This window comes from Ursus arctos, unplaced genomic scaffold, assembly GCF_023065955.2.
Source record: "Ursus arctos isolate Adak ecotype North America unplaced genomic scaffold, UrsArc2.0 scaffold_2, whole genome shotgun sequence".
Lineage (NCBI taxonomy): Eukaryota > Metazoa > Chordata > Mammalia > Carnivora > Ursidae > Ursus > Ursus arctos.
The window spans coordinates 90,791,492-90,807,468 of NW_026622874.1; the positions used below are offsets into that span (position 1 = coordinate 90,791,492).

Consider the following 15,977-nt stretch of genomic DNA (forward strand, 5'->3'; position numbering starts at 1 on the left):
TCCCACTGTCCCCTGGGTCCTGTTATGCAACTTCTACTTAGGTTTTTCCCATCTGCACATACACTGGTTCTTAGAGTCCATGTGTTGTGCACTAGTTGCACAGTTAACAAGGTTGTTACTGTGGTCTTAGTTTAATACAGTAATCTTTGCCAAGTAGCAGAAATGCTGCCCTACCAGAGATTGAACACCCCCCCCCCTCCGTGTGCAACAAGCAGGTGGTACACAGTGCATTATTTATATGATCTAATTTAATCCTCACAGCAACCTCGGAGGGAGCTAGATTAATTCCATCAATTAACTAGATTCATTCCACTTTGCAAATGAAGAAACAGTCTTGGGAAGGCTAACCTGCCTCGAAGTCACACATGTAGTAATGGAAGAGCTAAAACACGAACCAAATGTGTCTAATGCCATAGACAGGATGGTTGACCCCTTTCTGTACATGAGAATCACTGGATGTAGGAGGAGGGGGAAGGAGCTCCCCAGGAGGGGACTCATAGATCTGCACACTGCAAGGACCCACCCTGCTATAGGCCACTCGTGGGGCTTGGGAGCATACAAGCAGGCCACAAACCATCCTTTAAGAGACACCGTTACCTCTGACTTCACTCAGAGAAACCCAAAAAGGGGTCGTGAAGACCCCGCACTTCCTAATTATACTTGGCAACTTTGGGAAATTAAAGCCATACATTTGAGCACAGGTAGAGCGGAGCATTCTAGGTCATGGGTGTTGTCCCGGGGAATGATGCAGCCATGGGACCGGGGAAGAAATGCCGAGGCCAGGGTGTGTAGATGGATGGGAGGGGAGAGTCTCCCAGGCGCGGAGACATGAAACGGCTCCTGTCCATCCAATGCACGGATGGTGAAGGGATGGGAACATGATGGGCTGCTCCATGCACTCCCCAAAATCCATCTGTTGAAGCCCTACCCCCCAGGTGCTCAGAATGTGAGCAGAATGTGAGTCCCTATTTGCAGACAGGGACTTGAAGGAGGTGATTAATTTAAAAGGAGGTTGTTAGTGTGGCCCTAATCCAATCTGACTGGTGTTCTTATAAGAAGAGATTTGGAGCCACTGGGGGGCACTCACAAAGAAGCCACGAGAAGGTGGCTATCTGCACACCGAGGGGAGAGACCTCAGGAGAAACCAACCCTGCCCACACCTTGATCTTGGACTTCCAGCCTCCAGAAATGGGAGAAAATAAATTCCTGTTGTTCAAGCTGCCCAGGCTGTGGTCCTTGGTTATGGCAGCCCAAGCAAACTAATATAACAGGGTATTCATTTGGAAAGGGGAAAAAATTGGAATCTGGGCGGGGAAGGGGCATAAAGCACTAACAAGGCGTCGCGTGTGCTTGGGTATTCACTCTGCAGTCGGGCTGCCTAGGATTCAGAACCCAGGGCTGCCCCTTATCACCTGAGTGGCCCTGGGAGATTAAGCCAATCAATTCAGGCCTCAATTTCCTCCTCTGTAGAAGGGGGAGGATAATCACAGTATGGACCTCATAGCGTTGTGTTGAGGACTGAATGAGTTACTATTGAGAGAATGCCAAGAATTATCACTGCCACAGTGTAAAGGCTCAACCTTGAGTAGCTGGCACTAATCTTCCCTCTTTCCATCCACACAGGTGGAGGGCACTTGGACAGAGATTTCAGGGCAGCCCAGGGAGCCTGAGGAAACTGCACCAAGGTGGGAAAAGGCCTCCGCTCTAGAACAATGGCTCTCAAACTAAAGGGCATATTAGCACCCCCTGGGGGTGCTGACACAGATTGCCAGGCCCCTGCCCCACAGTTCCAATCTCAGGGCCTGAGTATTTGTGTTTCTAACAAGACCCAGTGGTATGGGGAACCACTTTGAGAACTACTGAGCTCAAAACACATGGGCTCTCTTGGCACGTGCTTGGTGTATTATACACCCTCAACAAGTTATTTATTGTTGGTGTTTTCACCAACTGGTTTCACCAGTACTTGCCATCATCCCAGGGTTGGCGAGGGGGCTGGTGGAGAAGCCTCTGCTTCTTCACCCACCGTGAGGGAAGGAGAACCAAATACATGGTTTTCAGCTTCTAGACACCATCTACTGACGGAATGTTGGCTGGATTTTCCTGTCCATTAAATTTCTTGGAACAAGAATTCTAGCGAGAGTGTTGGGCAGGCCACGCCTGCTTGGGTTTTCACTTTTCCTCATGAGTGCTGGCTGGCTGGGTGGGCAGGGGATGAAGGGACGTGTCATGGAAGGCAATGCATCGCGCATGGGCACCTCACCCACAGAATGGTATGGCGGGAAATCTGCCCATTCACTAGGATTGGCCATGGTGGTAGGAATTTGGGGAATCTCCGTAGGTGTAGGAGAATATCGTGCTAAGCACCACACCAGGTCACCCACAGGCACTGTTACCCTTTAGCTGCCAGGTGACCTGGGACCACAGTGGGGCTCTGCCTGGTAACTGGATGGCAGCTCCTGGACAGGCCAGTCACCGTGTCTAAAAGCCAAGTGGTTTCTGCATTTGTTCCGTGATTTTGACTGAGAGACCACTGAAGGTGGAGAGAGTGACAGGCATTTACACCGTTGGCAAAAGACAGTGTGGTTCACTGTCACTGCCCTCTACAGCTCAAGGCCACTGAGATATGGACATTAAAGGGCTTTCCAAAGTATAAAGGGGAAATGCCTGATCATTTGGTACTAGCCTTATGGCTGCTGAGAATAAATGAGATGTCACATCTAAAGCCCTTCATAGGCATTCAATAAATGTGATTTCTAATAATAATTGACCTATTAATATTATCAATGTAGATCAGTTTTATAACCTCCCATGAATGACAGCTTGTCTTCCTAGCTAGTCAATATCATTTTGAAGTCTGGGGCCCGCTGCGTAGCGGTAGACACCAACCTCACTTACAAGGTTTGGGGACACATTGTTCTAAACACAACGGAAGTGACGGTCTATGGGCTTTTAGGGGAACACTGAGGGAGATGCCACCATCCAACCAGCAAGATTCAAGAACAAGGGACACTCGTCAGGCTTCTTTTCCCAGTCAGCACATATGGTTCTACACCTCGTGCCCCTGCCTGGATTTACAATCAAGTCAGACCTACGTGCTGCCTCCAGATGCTTACGATCTAGGTAAGGAGGTGAGATATGTTCCTAAAATGACAATCATCAGCATGACGAGGAAAATGGAGCCCATGGCCAAAGGAAAATGGCCATACAGGGACATGCTAGGAAGGGTCACAGAAGGAGAAATTATTTTGGTTGGGGGGTTCATGAAGAAGGGAGGGTCTGAGTTAAGCAGAAAGTTTGGACATGTGTTCTCACTACCCCAGGATACATAAACACAGAGCAAAATACATAAGCATGGAACTGGATCTTCTTAGGTGACAGAAACACCAGTATCTGGGAGACTGGGAAGATGTCATGAATTGGAAAAGAGAAAAAGGAAAGAAGTAGAGGAACAGGTTGGTGATTTCACCTGTGGACAAGCTGAGGTGCCAGCAGACACTCAGGTAGACTGTTGAACCAAACTAGTGACCCAGAGGTGAGGAGAGAGGCACACAGTGTTGGGGACACAGTGGTGAGATGATATCATACAAGAGGCTGGAGATTCCAAGAGATGGAGTGAAGACTTTGGACCAGCACTTTGGGACACATGCGCATTTAAGAGGCAGGAAGAAGAGCCAGGGAACAAGGCTGGCCAGAAACAGTGTCACAGGGGCAGAATCATAGCAAGGGTAGAGTTTCAAAAGGAGGTTATGCGCATTCATTTCACAAATATGTACAGAGCGCTTGCATGGCTGAAAATGACACAATCCTTATCCTCAAAGAGTAACCCAACGTCCAATGTCAGAAAATCAAATGCATTCGAGAAAATGAGAGCTGAGAATGGCCCATAGATCTAGACAAAGAGTAGGCTCCTGATGGGACCAGAGAGAAAAAGGAATTCCCTTCTGGAAGCAGCTGTGTCCTGCAGGAATAGGATTGTATCAAGAGAAGTGGATAAGTGGGAGAGCTCAGGAGACTTCCAGAAAGAGGAATCCTGATGGAACACAGTTTTAACAGTCTGAGGCACTAGGGTGTTGAGATTTGGAAATTGCCTTAAAGCAAGAGAGCCTACACATTAACCAAGTGAAAACAAGGCCCTCAAGCTCACCAGAGAAAGAAACCCACCCCAACCTGACAGTGGTAAGAAATGTCACACCCATCACCTGAGATCCTTTATCATCCTTAACAGATGAAACCAGCTTGGATATTATAATAACAGTAAAAAACATTTTACATATGATTTTTCTCACCAGCAAACTCAGAGGAAAAAAACCAAAACTCATGTCTGCAAAGATAAGTGTTTATCTTCCAGTGTTACAAAATCCAGTAGTAAATTGGTCCAGAGTCATTTGGGAACCCTTGTATTTTTAAGGTTTTGGTAAATAGCATTTGGGGAGGTCAAGAGGGAAGAAGCAAACACCACCTGTAATCAGAAGGGACCAGAAGAGAGATATATCTTCTCCTTACCAATAAAAGAAACACCTGTCATTCAGGCTTAAGGAGTACATATTGGCAACAAGAAAGTTACAGACACTGAGAACTGCAGCAAAAACATTATTACAGAATTATATCTAGATCCCACACTTACGGTGATATTGGAGAATAAACCATCAATCCAGTCCTGTGTCTAAGCCCTGCTCAGAAGCAAGTGTTGACCTTGCAAACTTATCTCTACCTGTTCCAGGACCAGCCCATGAACCTTGGTGCCACAAAGACGTGAACTTGCAAGTAGCCACACTGCCCAGGGCTGAGCCATGTCTGTACCTCCCAAAGCTCACACAGTTATTATGTCTTGATGATGAAACCTACTGAATGTTCTAATTCTCCCTCAAGGTATGGCAACTCAAGTAAGTCAGTGTAAGCTTAGATGAGTGTTTCTCAAATGTGGACCTGCATCAGAATGCCTGATAGGTCTGGAGTGTGGTCCAAGAATTGCATTTCTAGCAAGTTCCAAGGGGCTGTTGCTGCTGCTGGCCTAACGAACGCGCTTTGAGTAGCTCTGGCTTGGTGGCGACCACCTCTACAACCCCATCTGTGTGAATTAGCCCCTGTGCGTGGAATGGGACTCATCCTAACTGAGCAGAAGTTCCAGAATCCCAGTGGTGCCACCACACATCTTTGCTTTTCCCACTACCTGAAATTTCTCCCGGCTTCTCTGAAAGATGGAGCTCCTTGAAGGTGATCCAGTCTACATGATGAGGGGTTGTCTTGCCATTTCCCAAACTGGATCCCCATTGCTAGTCACCCCTGCACAGAACAACCTCACCATTAGGTCCATCCCCTGCCCAGGACCACATAGTTTCCTGGCTTCTGTTCTCACTCCCATGACTCTTCTTGTTATTGCTATTAGTGCTACGATTCTACTAATATCACTTCCCACTCTCAGTGCCACTGTCACCCCCACAGCCACTTACTACCAACATGTCTCCCTGCCAGCAGCTGCTGAGCTTTGGGCACACTGCTAGCTGGGAACGCATGGGCTGTGACAGCTGGGATGAGAAAATGGCACATATGGCATGTTCCAATTAAAAGCAAAAAAACAAAATCGCCTGCCTCAAAGCCAGCGTTTCTTAGAATGTGGTCGCAACCTGGGAATCACCTGGGAGCTTGTGTACATACAGGTTTCCAGGCACACTCTAAGAGTTTCTAATTTAGTTGGCTCTAGTAGGGTTGACCAGAACTCCAGACAATTCTAATACAAGCCCAGAACTTCTTGAAAGCACTGCCGGATTCTTTTTCATTAGTGTGATAAAATACACACGACATAAAATTGACCATCTTGATTATTTTTAAGTGTACGATTCAGTGGCATTCTGTGCATTCACAATGTGGTGCAACCATCACCACTATCTAATTCCAGAACTTTCCATCACACCAAACATAAACCCTGCACCTTAAGCAGTCACTCTCCACTTCCTACCCCCACCTCAGCCTCTGGTGACCACTAATCCACTTTCCATCTCTATGAATCTGCCTCTTCTGGCTATTTCATTAAAATGGAATCACACAGCAGCATGTGGCCTTTTGGTCTATAAACCTGGGTCAACTTTGAAGTTGGGGAAGGAGAAGTGAAGAGTTGTTTTGAGTGTGATTTTTAACACTTCGGCCTCACTGAAGATCTGATTTTATGTTTTGCTGCCAGTTTGCTTTTCTGACCTTCGTTTTGGTCACATAGTCAACCGGAAGCTTGTTACGAAAGCAATTCCAGCCTCAGTGAAGGGGGTTCTGGTCTCTCTGAGTAGAGGATCCGGCCCTTGAATCTATGTCATACTCCCAGGCTCCCCTGACACTAGCCTTCTCTCCATCCCTGATGAAAACTTCCAGCTCACCATGCTTGGGGCTTTAAGATCACTCAGGGAAAAAGCATGGTCTTCAATACAGGGGTTTAGCAGAGTTATTAGTCGTTATTAGCCCTACATTTCTGCAGTGTCTTTTTTTTTTTTTTTTACGAGATACGTTTCATGTAAAAATCAGCTACGGTACCACAAAAAGAACATAGAATATGGGCTTCAAACACACGGCCTTTCAGGTACGCCTGTGCATATCTTTGTGCCTAAAACAACTAACCAGCTCAATGCAGAAAAGTGGCCAAGAGAAACCAACAGTGCATTTTAAAAAATTATCTTTTAAAATAAAAAAGGGAAGCTAGAGAAACCTGGTCACATAACCTGGTCATGCAATATATGGGTTTCCCATTTGTCAAATGGAGCTAGGAAGTTCCAGAAAGAAATCTGGGTTTCATGGGACCGAAAGTTTGTAGAATTTGGAGGCTCCTCTTTATGAAAAAGAAAATCTCTTAGGGCACCTGGGTGGCTCAGTTAAGCATCCAACTCTTGATTTTGGCTCAGGACATGATCTCAGGGTTGTGAGATCAAGCCCCGCGCTGTGCTTGCACTGGGTGTGGTGCCTGCTTAAGATTCTCTCTCTGTCTCTCCCTCTACCCCACCCCACCCCCAGCTTGTGCTCGCTCTCTCTTTTTCCCTCTCTCTCAAAAAAAAATCTCTTCCTTGTAATTTTTCAAAAACACATGGGTTTTGGGGTAAACACAGTCCTAAAACAATGGGTGAACCATTGTCAGTGGGGCTGCAGACGTCCGAAAGCATGAGTTTTGTTAGCTGGACAGTGAGCACACCCCGGTGAGTCTGACTTCGGGGATGCAAAATTCCTTTTTGTTAATAATCATGACTCTTCAAACACTTCAAATATGATGCTTGCCCACATCTACAATGAAGCATCTCAATGCCAAAATTCCTAAGCAAGCTCAGACTGTCCGCTAACCATGAAATGCTCCGGGACACTATTCACATCAGCTCCCCTTTCGCAATCGATGACAGAATGACCTATCTGGCCAACTTCGAACATTCTACAACTTTTGTTATCACAGGTATTTGTTTTACATTTTTGCGTTCACATTTAATACTTCTTGCTTCTAACTAAGTGCCACATACTTGGCTGTAGCCGCTTTGGCTCTTTTTAGCCTCGCAAGGACACTGTGAGGTAAGGGGTACTATTATCCCCATTTTATGGATGAGCAAACTGGTGCGCAGAGAGGATAAGGTCCTTACCGCAAGGCACACAGTTCGTAAGCGACACGGGCTACCCTCCCCGTCATTCTGCCTCTGATTCCTGTGGATGCAAGGCTGTGAAATTTGAAGTCATTGGCCGGCTTATGCAGGAACCGTACCTTGCACACAGAAGTAGGGGCCTGAGCCGGGTTTGTCCCGCAGCTGGCCCCTCTGTAACTCTGAAGTGCCCATAAGCTCCCTCTGAGCTCGCTGCATGCGGTTACCTCTCTTGGCACCTGTTCACGGATGGTGGTTGGCCCTCTCCAGAGAACAAGACCACGGGCTGTTGGAGAGGCTCAAAAGGGATGGGGGTGGAGTTGATCTAGAAGAACCTGCTGTCCTTGGAGCATCTCCGGACAGTCCTACCAGACTCTGAAGGGATAGCAGTGGCACAGGAGCCATGGTCCCCATGCCACTGTACAAGTCTGCCTGTCTCTGAAATCCTGGCCTTTGCAAACATCCACGGAGAGGAAGCGAGCATGTTAAAATGCAGGTTGAAATAATATAGAAGGCGGCTATAATGCATATTTTATTCTCCGAGCAGCTCTCCGCTTTGTGACTTAAATAATGCATTTTCTGACTATGGGAGCAAAAAAAAAAAAAAAAAAAGAGGCGGGAGCAGAAAACTTCAGGAAGAATGGGGGAGATTAAAAAGAGATGTTTTTGCTGTGTGTGAAAGCGTTTTAAAGGCTATTCCATAGCGAGATCAAAGGAAGGACCAAAGAAAGCAAAAGAGGAAAAGAAGCAAGAGAAGAGATGTAACGCACAAAATATACCAAAGTGTTAAACTAAATATATCACACAGAGTTGTGCATTCATGAGAGGCGCTTTGAAAAGGAAAGCCATCCCTGCTTTCAAGTCCTTTGTTAAGAAATTCCTCTCCTCTGCTTCCTCCATTTAAATTTCACCTTTAAAAAAAAACAAAAACAAAACCTACAAGTAGCCCAAAGCAACAGGGAAACATCATAAAGCCCATAGGGGGTGCTTCCAAGTGGCTGCCCCAAATTAAAAGAGCATTCCCTGATCCTGCCCCATCAAAAGGCAGTCGCAAGACTGGTATTTGCAGCTGATTCTAATAATAACATGTGAATTTAAGCGATAAAATTTGTCTACAGGCTGGAGTGTGTTTTTCTTTCATTATGTTTCTTATTTACTGAGATATTGATTCTGAATGCTCCAAAGCCGGCAAAATTTTTCCTTGAAATAGCAAAAGTCATAGTCATTAAGCGCAGGGGTGGAGAGAGCAAAACAGAACCCAAGAGACGTGAAGCCCTGGAGAGAACCGGGTCACATCTTGGCACTGGGTCGCCTCGAGTTCTCTTTCGATGCTGGTGGCAGCCAGGAATGGAATAATGAGACCAAGGCCTCGGGCCAGCCCACCCTTCTCTAGCCTTTGGGGACTCTATTCAGAGCCCTGAATGCTCCAAAGTCAAGGGCAGCATGGATCCTAGGCGCGAGGAGGAGGCTGGTGCGTGCTCACAACAAATGGCCCACGTCGGAGCCTTACATAGCAGGAAAGCGTTCTGTAAAGAGCAGCTTGTGTTAGGGCCCCAAAGACCCACGGAACCTACTGTCTCCGCTGACCCAGGAGACCATCTGCCAGAATCCCAGGCTCTGAGCACCAGAACACAGGGGAGCTGGAATGCCCACCGCACAAGGGCACACCGGCTGCATGGGGCTGGAGTGTTCTGATGTGGAAAGAGAATGAAAATGGACAGAGGGAAGGGTGCCCCGGGGCCAGGCGCACCTGGGTGCACTTACTTCGGGCCCGGGGGCACCTGGGGAGGCAGAGACACGCCTGGTCTTGAGCTGCCACAGGACATCCACTCTGCCTTTGTACCGGCCCCCTCCCAGTGTTCCCGGATGTCCTGCAAAGGGGGGATTTCCTAGTAGACCCCCTTGAGGCCAAGCAGCTGACTGTCCTCCCTTGTGTTTAAGAAAAGCAGGAAATGGGTGAGATCAGTCAGGACCCACCCCTGAAGACTCTGAAGGCAGCCATCTTGCCCTAAGGGCAAGAGCAAGTCAAGGGTTCGCTCTAGGTCGGGTGCTGGTCTCAGTCACAGGCCTTTCCAGACCCCGTAGCACAGCCTGAGGCCAAAGGGCAAGCCGACCAGAGCTTGCAGCTAAAGTGATCTATAGACGCTCATGTCAAGCACCCAGCTCATTTATTTTCCCAATAAAATAAGGTCAAATCTCGAACACTGGTCTTTGAGGAACAAAGGGGAAAATGGCCTTGGGTGGCCTTCCTGACCACTATTTCAACCATCCCCCAGGCTTCCTTGCTCCACCACTCCATCTGTCCCACCTCCATGCTTCCTGATCCCCATCCCGGCTGGGCTGTTCTAGCAGCCTGGGCATCCCTCTTGCTTGGACGCTGCACAGCATTGTTGGAGGATGTCGAAGACTCGCCTGTTCACGCTATCCATCCTTAATCCTGTGGCTCAGTAAGGCTCTCCATACCTGACTGAGACTCTCTCTGGAATCCAGTCCACCCATCAATTCTCACACATCAAATCCCATCTGCACACTTCCTTCTGTGTGCCCCAAGCTTCCCTGCCTCTATTTGGATACTTCTTCCTACTGTTGCTTCCTTCCACTTCCCTATGTCCCAAATCTCTCTCATGGGCCAACTCAAGTACCACAAAGTCCTCATTTATTTCCCCAACTTCTAGGAACCCTAGGTATGAATCCCTGTGAGATGTTGTCCACAGTGTGCTTATCTACCCAGCCCCCTCCCTTTCTGGAGCTTTCCCCATGGTTACTGTGGTGTGGTGGTTCTGTTCCCTGCCCTCCTAGACACTGTTGGCGGGTCCAAGGAAGGGCATCTGACCCTTACTAAAGCACCATTTTCCTTCCCTAGGATTCCCTTAGAGAGGCGGGCCTGTCCCTCTCCAATGGCAGAAGCTGGGATTATAACACAACTTTGAGCCATCTCCTGAGCCGTATTCCCCTCCAGGTGGCCCAGAGAGGAGGTGGCTTGTCATTCACAAACACTTTTGAATGCCTGGGTCTGACTCTCCCCTGGCCCAGCCTCACTCTCGTCCCTGGGTTGGGTCAGACCCTCCAGCATTCTTGTTGGTTCCCATCAGTGGGAACCCAAAGTCTGACTATGGGGCAAAACTTTCAACAAGCATTCTGGATAACTCCTGGTTCTTGTAGAATGCAAGCATTGCCTTTGGTGCCATAGTCACAGTCACCAAGGTTAAAACGGAAACTTATCTTCCACTGGAGGCTGGGTTGGAGGATTAAAAGTTAATTGGACTTTGTAAAGAGGGGATATCACACAACTGGAATGAATGGACATGTATGTATCATAAGACCCTGCAACTGGATCCTTGGCCATGTATCCCGCAGAGATGAACGCGTATTCTCACACGAATGTCTGTATACAAATGTTGATAGCAACTTTACTGGTAAAAACCCCAATGAAACAACCCAAATGTCTTTCACAGGCCAAGAGGGAAACAAAGTATGACGAAGCCACATCACGAAACTCTGTGCAGAAATCAAAAGGAATGAACTCAGTAACTTGGACTGATCTCAAGGGACCCATGCTGAGTGTAAAAAGCCAACCACAAAGCTGAGATACTGTACGGTTCAATTTGGAGAACATTCTGGAAATAACAAAATTATAGGACGGAGAACAGATCAGTGGTTGTCAGGGGTCAGGGATTGGGGTGGGAGTGGGGTGTGGGTATTGAAGGAGAGCACGGGGGAGCTTTGGTGGGCTGGCACGGTTCTGTATCTTAATTGTGTTGGTTACAGGAATCTACGCATGGGCTAAAAAGTGAACAGAATCACCTCCACACACAACACACACACACACACACACACACACACACACACACACATGCATGCAAATCAGAGCAAGGTCTGTGGATGGTACCAAAGTCCATGTCTGGGTCATGATCATGGACTAGAGTTTTGCAAGATGGTAGCCAGTGGGAGGAACTGACAGAAGGCACCTTAGACTTCTGCCCATTTTTGCAACTTCATATGAATTGAAAATTATTTCAAAATAGCAAGGTGTTTTTGTTGTCATTATTGCCTTTTTTTTCATTATTGTGTTTCAAAGCCTATGATGTTAGCCTATGATGCTTTCACACGGGTTCTCCCACGGTCGCCTGGGTAAGGTATACACTCTCTTTCTTAATCTTTCTTCCTCACGGCCTAAAAATACACAAGGAGAAATGTAAATACACACCCCAGTTGTGATTACAGACCCACAGAGCAAACGCTGTCACGCTGCAGAGATCTGGCTGGGGACAAAAACAAGTATTGTCTCTGATTAGGAAGGCTCTCGACAGCTGTGGGAAAAGCAGGTGATGTTCCAATAGGGAAGCCTGGGCCAGCACGGAGCTGTGTGATAACAAGGTGTCTCCTGGCTATTTGACTCGGAGCCTCGACAACACCAGAAAAATGTTATCTTCCAGAAACACAGGACTTCTCCCATCCCTGCAATTATAAGCCAAGAAGAAAAGCAAACAATGCCGAGGTGTCGTCTCCAAAATCCCTTTTGGAAGGCCAGAGGGTATGACCTCCAACTTAAAGAAGTCTTCTAACTCGAGCCACTCTGCTCTCAGCCTCTGAATGTGTCAGAGCCTGGTTGGGTGTGCTTGGCCCCTCAGGGAAGTATCAGTGACCAGGTACACAGCTGTCCTGATCACCAAGAGATGCAAATGCTGATTACTGGAGTTTGGTGCTTTTTGAGAACTCAACCAAAAGGACTATAGCATTGAAGCCCAAATATGTACAACGAGACCAAGTACAAAAACTCCCGGGATGAAGTAGGAAAAAAAAAGTCTTTGCCCACATGCAATTTAAATGAACACAGTCAGCAATCACTGTAACTCAGCAGTGTGTGGGGCGCTGGGAACGCAGCAAGAAGGAGTTACGGTTCTTGCCCTAAAGGGGCTTCCAGTCCAAAGATGGGCAAGTACACAAAGGCAAAGCCGCAGGCCAAGTGCTGTGCCAAACTCCACACTGGTGCCCGGGGAGCAGAGGTGAAGGGCCTCCAATTCTGCCACAGCTGGGAAATCCGGGAGGGCTCCCCAGGGGAGGTGACACAGAAGTAGAGCGTTAAAGAGTGATCTGGAGCTAGCAAACCAAACAATACTGTGAGCACACTCAATGAGAACATCTTTTATTATACTGCCAGGACTTGTACCGTGGGCTTTTGCAAGTATTACCTCTGACCCTCACAATTTAAACCCTGCATGAAAGTCACTATTATCCCCAAGTACTCGAGATTGGAAAAGGTAAGGGCCCTGGCCAACACCACACAGGATTTGATTCTACTTTTTCCCCCACATGCTATTGTCTAATAACAAAGACGGTAATGAGGGAGGTTTTTAAAAAGTAGTTGAAAACTTTTGATACGATCTATTTAAAAATGTATTAAGGATTATGGTAGCAGAAATAAAGAGGTCTCTATTGTTATTTTAATATCATTTTAGTCTAATATTATTTCAAGCCATTAATACTATTTTGATGGCTGCAGTTACCCCTCATCTGAGTTTTGAAGGCACACTAAACTTCCACAGGAATTTGGACCTGGCATAGCCAAAAAAGTGAACGCAGTCCCTTCCCACACTTGCTACTTCTGTCATATTCCCCTTCTTCTTTTTTTTTTTTAAGATTTTATTTATTTATTTGACTGAGACAGACAGTGAGAGAGGGAACACAAGCAAGGGGAGTGTGAAAGGGAGAAGCAGGCTTCCCACCGAGCAGGGAGCCTGATGTGGGGCTCCATCCCAGGACCCTTGGATCATGACCTGAGCCAAAGGCAGACGCTTAAGGGCTGAGCCACCCAGGCGCCCCTGTCATTTCCCTTCTTAATGAGTGGCGCTAATACCCACCCTGTCACCAGAGCCCAGACCCCTCTATGACTCCTCCCTCCTCTTCACCTTCCTCCAAAACCAATCAGTCCTCATGTGATTCAGCCACCATGTTTCCAAATCTAGACTATTTTAGCATATGAAAATAGGAAATGTCAAATCAGTGGTTAAATACAGATAGATTATTAAAGAAATGGAGATAAGCATACTTTGAGACAAGGGTCTCTGTGCTGAAACTCTTATACCCGGACACAAAGATGTTTAACCCGTTTGGAATTGATTTGGGGGGAAAAAAAAGATTTACCTGTAAGAAAATATGTATGAATATTTGTGCCATCTAGGGATGATCAATAACTTTCTTGGGACATCACTGAGGAAAAAAAGACTAATGGATTTGACTGTACAAAAATGTAAAATTTATTAAAGTCAAAAGCACAAGTTGGGAGAAATACCTGTAAGATGAATGTGCAAGGAGTTTATTTAATATATATACAAAGTTCTTACAAATCAGTAAGGTGAAGATAAATACTCCGGGAGAAAGAGAATATGGGGTCATCAATTGGCAAATCTCTACAAAAATAAAGACAGAAAAATATGAAAAAGTTCCCATGATCACTAGGATTAAAAAAAAATGGATTTAAAAGAATGTCACTCTTCACTCATCAGAACGGTAAAGATGAAAAAGATAAATGAGAATCAGTGTTGGGGAGGATGCAGAGAAAAAGACTCTCTCGTATCCTTCCCATGAGACAGAACCACATACCTGGAGAGCGATTTGTTAATTTGTATTAAAAGTTCTTAAAAATTAATATGGAATTTTCAGGACAAGAAGATGAATTTAACTCACGAATCGGACACACTTCCCTACTCAAAGCCACTGAAAACTATAGTAAAGGGATTAAAAAAAAATGAAATAAAATAGACCCATACATAAGTCTATTGCAAGGTCAGAGAAAACACAAGAGACACAGAGCACAATATTGGGGAAGCTGGAAATATGTAGAAAGCTCACAGACAGCCCTGTGGCAGGTGACCCCAAACTAATCATGGGAAACACTGAGAACCAACTCCATTTATATCTCGAGGGACAAAGAATCCTCGAACTTACCCCCTTGAACTGGGGGTAAATCGGGGAAACAGAAATGATGACCAGAGGGAAGGCCATTTGAAAGGTAACCGATCGCTAGACCCCAGGCCCCACCCTATGCTCCAGCCCACGCGATCGATCGCTCTGCTGTCAACACCAGCCGTGATCACGAGGGGGGACGCCTCTGATGTGGGAGACAGAAACAAAACAGCAAAGAGCAAAAAAGCAATGTGTGGAAACAGCCCATGCAGGGAGAAAAATCGAAAAACAAAACAAAAGACAAAATATTATTAATATCCTCCAGGGGATAAGAAAACATATTGCTTCTATTAAATAAGAACAATATGCTATAAAAAGGAACTCTCAGAGAATAAAAATGAGCCCTTGGAAGTAAAATCATGATAGCAGAGATAAAAAACTGAATAGAAGGGAAGGAAGATAAAATTGAAGACAGCAAACAAAGCAGAGCAAAAATATAAGGAAAGATAAGGCGGCAGAGCAAAGATAAGAAAATTAAAGGGTCCGCCCAAGAGGCTAAATAATGGGAAAATGGGGGAAAAGATGGAAGAATGGGAGACTCTGAAATAGAGAACCGAGAAAAATGGGGAGGAATTATCAATGAAATATTCCAAGAAATTTTCCAAAAACTGATAGACATTCGATTCCAGATTGAAGCCACTCAATGTCCAGCCCAATGGATGAAAACTGACCCACACCAAGGCTCACCATTGTGAATTCCAAAACTCTGGGGACAAAATGAAGATTCCACCAGCTTCCGGAAAGGAAAAAACACACAAAGGATCAGTAATCGGAATGCCTTTGTTATTTTAAAAAAACACCGAAAAAAGATAACGAAGCAAAAGCATCAAAATTCTGAAAGAAGGTGGTATCTATCTCAACCAGGCCATCAATCACATAGAAAATTAGGATAAAGCTTTTTTCAGACATGGATGATCTCGAAAGAGTTTATCTTCCTTGAGATCTTTCTTAATGAAGCTTCTAGCTGTTGTGTTTCGTCAAAATAAGCACAGAAACCAAGAAAAGAGAAAAGGGTGGAGTTTAGCATAGGGGAGGGGGCAAAGGAGGTCCCCAGGAGGATGGGGAGGAGGGATTCCAGGTGACAATGACATACAGCCTTTGTGGCCAACTGTCCACAGCAGAGCAGTGGGACTTGAGGCAGATACATGGAGAGCTGCCATTACTCCCTCTCCTGCAAATGTACCTCATTTTTAAACGGAGGATAGGTTGTCTGAATGAAACAAGAACTTTTAATATGAATTGATAAATTGTTCTCCAGATACGTGGTTCTGTCCCGTGAGAAGTATATGAGAGTCTCTTCTCTCTGTAGCCTCACCAACATGGACTCTTATTAATCTTTGTCATCTTTGCTGCTCAGATGAGTGAAATGATGTCTGAATGAGGATAGATTGTCCCCATTCTTCCCTATAATTG

The 15,977-nt window shown here is 46.0% G+C and overlaps 1 protein-coding gene across 3 annotated transcripts in view; it reads right to left on the reverse strand.

The window, feature by feature from the left end:
- GALNT17 (polypeptide N-acetylgalactosaminyltransferase 17) overlaps positions 1-15,977 on the reverse strand; it is a 434,553-nt gene that overhangs the window by 215,305 nt on the left and 203,271 nt on the right. The window lies entirely within an intron of this gene.